General features: G+C 38.4%; 1 non-coding gene across 1 annotated transcript; it reads right to left on the bottom strand.

The window, feature by feature from the left end:
- Positions 1-4918: 4918 nt before the first annotated feature.
- On the bottom strand, positions 4919-5082 carry LOC128118791 (U1 spliceosomal RNA). Its single transcript, XR_008221321.1, has one exon. It is a non-coding gene; the product is annotated as a U1 spliceosomal RNA (small nuclear RNA).
- Positions 5083-5868: the final 786 nt, after the last annotated feature.

Raw genomic sequence — 5868 nt, 5'->3', positions numbered from 1 at the left:
CTCCCCTCTCTGAGGCATATCTTCAGGTGAATCAAATTTCCTGTGTGGACTCCTGGTCAGTATATTGACAAAACCATCTGGATTAACTCTTGAGGGAGGAGATAATAGTATGTACTGTTTTAGTCTCTATGCCAGTAGATCAGAATGTCATGTCTGAAGGCAGGACAGGAGGTAGATTCTCTTATTTTGATCACAATGAAATATCTTTTTCTTAATAGGTCCCAACAGAGCACTAATACCCGTTCTCAGTGGCCTCCAAGACAGTTGTGGTAATTCTTCTCTCAGGAGTTGAGCCCTTAAAATCACTGAGAGATAGGCTAGAATTGGATAATAGATAATACATTTTACCATGAAAATCTAGAAGTTCTATTCAAAAATTATTTACCAGAAAGGATTAGTGTATGGACTGGAGTTTGGTCACACCCCATATCTAAACAGCAAACATATGTACTTATTAAGGAAAAGATAACAAGGAAGAACTCCCCTCTGGCTCTCCTGGTCCCTGGGATGGTGTGGTGGTTTGAATAGGAATGGTCCCCATAGGCCTATATAGGTATGGCCTTGTTGGAGGAAATATTCACTGAGTATGAGCTTTAAGATTTCAAAAGACCACACCAAGCCCAGGCTGAAGCCCAGGCTGAAGCCCAGACCAGGCTCACTCTTGTCTCTCTGTCTCTGTCTCTCTGTCTCTCTGGATCAGAATGTAGCTCTCAGCTACTGCTCCAGCACAGTGTGTGCCACGTGTCCCCTGCCATGATGATAATGGACTAAGCCTCTGAACATGTAAGAAAGTCCCCAGTAAAATGTTTTTCTGCACAAGAACTGCCTTGGTCATGATGTCTCTTTAGAACAACTGAACAAGTCACTAAGTCAGCTGGACAGAGAAAGGATGGTTCTTTCTTCTAGTCAAGTACAAGAATCAGAACAATTTATTTTGGAGTCCCTTCCTAACTTTCTGTGTCTCCTGCCCTCATCTGTGCAATAATTTAATAATTATTCTCTTAGTAAAATTCAAGCATTCATGATCTCCAGAACCTATTCATCCTGTAATTCCGAGTGTAGACTTCTGATACCGTTTCACCCATGTGACCCACCCCAAACCAGTGATGATTACTCTTCTGCCCTATGCTTCACTGTGTTTTATTTATTTATTGTTGTTAGCACACATGCATTAATTACTTGTCTAATTGTTGCAAAATAATACCTGACAAAACTGACTTCTGAATTTTAATTCATAGTTCCTGGTATAGACAGTAGGAAGCCATGATGGCGGGAACCTGAGGCAGCTACTCACATGCCATCCAGAGGGAAACAGATAAGCACTTGGCCTCAGCCTGCTTCCTCTGTTTCCTTCATCCTGGGACTCCACATAGTGCTATGGTGCTGACCATGTTTCCAGTTGGTCCTTCTGCTTCCTTCATCCTGGGACTCCACATAGTGCTATGGTGCTGACCATGTTTCCAGTTGCTCTTTCTATCTCCATTAACCTAATGTAGATAATCCCTCACATACATGCACAAAGGCTTGTCTCTTCATTGGCTTTATATCTGCCTGTCGCAAGGGATGTCATATAGCTTGTTCATCACCTTCCTCCCTCACTCTCTTTTTTTCCTTTCTTGTTTCTGGATTATTTCTTGATAGCCTAAATATTTATTCATTCGCATTGTTGTAAGTGATAAGCTCGCCTTTAGGAGCAAATATTGTTCTATATTACTCTTTTATTTCTATATATTTTATATATTATAATTTTTTTACTTATCCATCAATGGATATTTACATTACTTCTATATCTTAGCTATTGTAACTCAGCAATGAACATGAAAGTGAAGTGAATTCTACTTTCTTCCCTTATACCCTCAAGTTGGATTACTGAATCATTTGTTTTATTTGTAGTTTCTCCAGGAATCTTTGTATTACTTTCCATAATGGCTGCACCATCTTATATTTCTTCTACCAATATACTTTCTGTCCCCTACATTTGATGTATTTTGACTGTTTGAAAACAGGTATTCTAAAAGATATGAGACCTCCTCGTGATTTCATTTGCATGACCATGGTGATTATGACCTTTTAATACATTTCTACTCTATCTGCGGGAGACCTGCTCCCACTTTTTTCCCCAGGGTACTCTTGAGGAGTGAGGGATAAGAGATTTAGGTAGAAATATAGAGAGGAGAAAGACAGATAGAAACTCAGAATAGCCTCGAGAGGGCCTGGATATTTATCCACCTGCCCCTCTGTCTCTTCTGAAGGGCTTTTTAAAGGAATGCCAAATGGTGGAGCAGAAGACCTCCCCCTGGAACAGGCAAGTGTAGACCCTTCCAAACACCTGGTAATCATACACGTGGTCAATCCATCCCCTTATGTAGCCATCCTGGGTAAAGCAAGCTCAGATCTCGCTAGGAAACCTCTGTGGGCTCCCACATCTATCCCTCTGTACTTCTGCAAATCACTGTCAAGTAAAATGTAAAAGGAGGCTCTAACCGTCTTCTGAGTAATATGGTACTTGGCTACCTAAACACATGTTAGGAATATATTCATATTTTCTTGCATTAATTTGTGGAAACAAGAATTCACAACATTATAGCAAGAGTTCAAGGTCATATTGATAAATACAAGGAAAATATCCTTAATTAACAGGTGCTTTTGCTACCATAAGTTGCTTTGTTTTCAAGGTAGAAAGATTTCATTTAAAGCATTCAATTGAGTTATGGGCTTTGCCTCATGATTCACTTAGTGGCAATTCTAAATGGAGGGATAACCATGGCCTGAGGAGTCAAACAAAGATGACTTGTACATTTCTACAAAGTGCCAAATGTGGTTGTGTAGCAATTTGATCATAATATTGTGATGATTTCTATTTATATATAAATGTCTTAAAATTATTGTTAACTATATACATTTAAGTCATTTTGGTCATTTGGTTTCTCTGATACAAGCATATGTTTTTATCTCATTTGGTAAATTGTTAAATTTCAAACTTATCTTCTCATCCCCCACCCCCTACCCTCTATTGCCCCCTCACCCCCAGTTTACTCATGGAGATCTCAACTATTTCCCCTTTTCAGGGCAATCCATGAGTCCCTCTTAGGGTCCTCCTTTTTATCTAGCTTCTCTGGAGCTGTGGGTTGTAGTCTGGTTATCTTTTGCTTTACATCTAGTTTCCACTTATGAGTGTGGTTGGTATGTAAAATGAAAAAAAAATATGGATCTGACTTAGTAATGAAAAAAATTTCAAACTTTAGCAAGGCATGCTTCATAGAAACACTTTAACATTACTACACTACTGTAAATGCTATTACAAACAGCACAGAAATGACTGAACAGTTTATGAATATATGTGAGAAGGTTTTCAGAGATCATCAGTCATATCGTCAAAACAGGCAAATATTTGGTAATGAAAAGCACATTTAGAAAGTGCTATTTACTCAACCAATAAAAGCCCTTGATATTATGATATTTTTAAACTATCAACTGAAACAAATATTCAATTTCCTAAGCAAACAGGGTTAGCTTACTTATTACTTAAAGAAGATATTATTTTTAATGCCAAAATTAAGAAAGATAATTTCTGCAAGTTTGTGATAAGTTGCCCTTATAAAAGAATTAACATGTAAAAATAAGCACCCTTGTTCTGTTGCCATATAAGAGAGTAACCTGACTGTCTGGATAAGAGGTCACACGCATCAGTCTTAGGCTTGCAGGGCGGTGTGAACCACTGGATGAAGCAGTGTTGCATTTCCTGCTGTGATTACTGTCAATGCCAGAGAGAATGATGAATTCTTCCTTACCTCTTACATTTTCCAGAACATATCAATGTAATACTGTACTTTGTATGAAGCAGGGTCAACAATCAAGAACATTTTAGATTAGATGAGTTTTACAGAGTTTGTAACTAAGGAAATCTACTGGAAAATATCTACTGTCTGAGGATGATGAGAGTATGGAATGATGAGGAAGGGAAAGACAAGGGAAGGAAGAAAGGAAGGAAGGAAGGAAGGAGGGAGGGAGGGAGAGAGGGAAGGAAGAAAGGAGTCTTGAATGACTACTGACACCTGTAGATACTATGATAGCTCATTTCAAACCCAAACAAACTATGTAAGAGGAGAAGTGCAGGTATCCATCCAACCAATAAAGGCAAGGACAGAAGTGGTTTCCTATGAGTGTTCTGAAGAGTGAGCAGCGTGTGGTTTACTAGACTAACTGTTTATCTGGCACTGACATTGAACAGAATATTTCAGTTCAAAATAATATAGTGGGCCATGTAGGTGTGTGTATATGTATGTGTGTGTGTGTGTTTGTATTGTGTTATATAGGAAGCTACTCAGATTGAAGATTAAATGATTCTATTAGGAAATTCTGAAACTTGGCAGGTTCGTGAATGGTAATTTTATTTATCGATAAACCATTGATCATTTAGTCTTCAAGAAAATATCCATAATGTTGTGCTGGCAATCTCCCAAACAACTTCTAATTTTGATGATTTCTTATAAGGATTAAAAACCTAAGATTCTGTTCTCATAACTATAGTTCACTACACAGTGAGGACACAGACTAAAAATAGCTAAAAAGAAAATGTGCACAGAGTGGATTAATGTAATTTAAAGATATTTTAAATTTTTAATTAAAAATTATTTTCTGATATTTTAGTGTGTGTGTGTGTGTGTGTGTGTGTGTGTGTGTGTGTGTGTGTACATGCATGTTGATGAATGTAAACACGGGCACATGAATACCATGGCACATGTATACAGGTCAGAGGGACCATGAATGATGGTCATCACCTTCATCTCATTTGAAGAAAGGTCTCTTTTGATGGACATTTCTGTAGATTCCCGTCCAGTTGCTGTCGTATTTCCAACTCCAATCTTGCAGTAGGAGGGCATGGATTACAAGTGCATGAACAACAGCCTCCCACCCCCAGGAGAGAGCACAAATGCAGTCTCCCACTGCCACAAATGATGCGGTTGAGTTTCCTGCATTTGGGGAAATGACAGGGGTCACCACATTCAGAGTCCAGTGGATAAGACTCGCCCTGGGAAAGCTACCTTCATGATCATGGTATCTCCACTGCTAGGTTAGTATGCAACACCCAGATTTTACATGAGTTCTGGATAATGAAATTCAGTTCCTGCTACTTGCATGACAAGCATTATATCCACTGATCTGTCTCCCCACCCAAGATATTTGTCTTCTCCCAGGGTAATCTCCGGTAAAGTGCTTCATTTTCTCAGCAACAATGTGTAATAACAGTTGGCAAGAGTTACTAATCAAGAATGTTCATTGAAGGCTCAGCATTTTATTTTAGGTAATTTTAAGCATTGAGCACCTGAATGTTGGTCTTAAGTACTCAGTATCAGAGGTGAAGTTGATAGCCCAGGACTCCAGGTGAACAAAAGAGCATTTACCATAAACAGCATTCCCATACTAGCTACCTGAGTTGATCCCATGCCTAAAATATATGGAGACACATCTTCAGTCTATTTAGAGATTTGGAAGCCATCTTTCAAATATATGGCCAGTATTGAAAACTCTTGCAATGTGCAGGGTTTAAGCAGGCCAAGTTTGCTAAGATAACCCTTACTCCATATTAGTAAGGCTATAAATACATCCTCATCTATGCTTCCTACTACAGGAAATTCAATATCACACATTCTTAATGGTACAGATTGAAGGCATACATTTCATCAAAAAAATAGGATCATAGCCCCTGGTCAGTTTCTATAAAAAGAAGATAGGTACAAAAAGAGCTCAGATATAAAACTTATGCTAGAATTTGTCTTTCCAGGAGGATTTTAGGGATATCATTGAGGTTTAATGTACAAATACCATTCAGCATTTACTTATCAGAACACATGTACAACTAGACTA

Source organism: Peromyscus californicus, unplaced genomic scaffold, assembly GCF_007827085.1.
Source record: "Peromyscus californicus insignis strain IS unplaced genomic scaffold, ASM782708v3 Scaffold_22__1_contigs__length_63687245, whole genome shotgun sequence".
Classification (NCBI taxonomy): Eukaryota; Metazoa; Chordata; class Mammalia; order Rodentia; family Cricetidae; genus Peromyscus; species Peromyscus californicus.
Note: the sequence above shows the minus strand (reverse complement) of the source record. Positions and strands in the feature narration are given on the sequence as shown.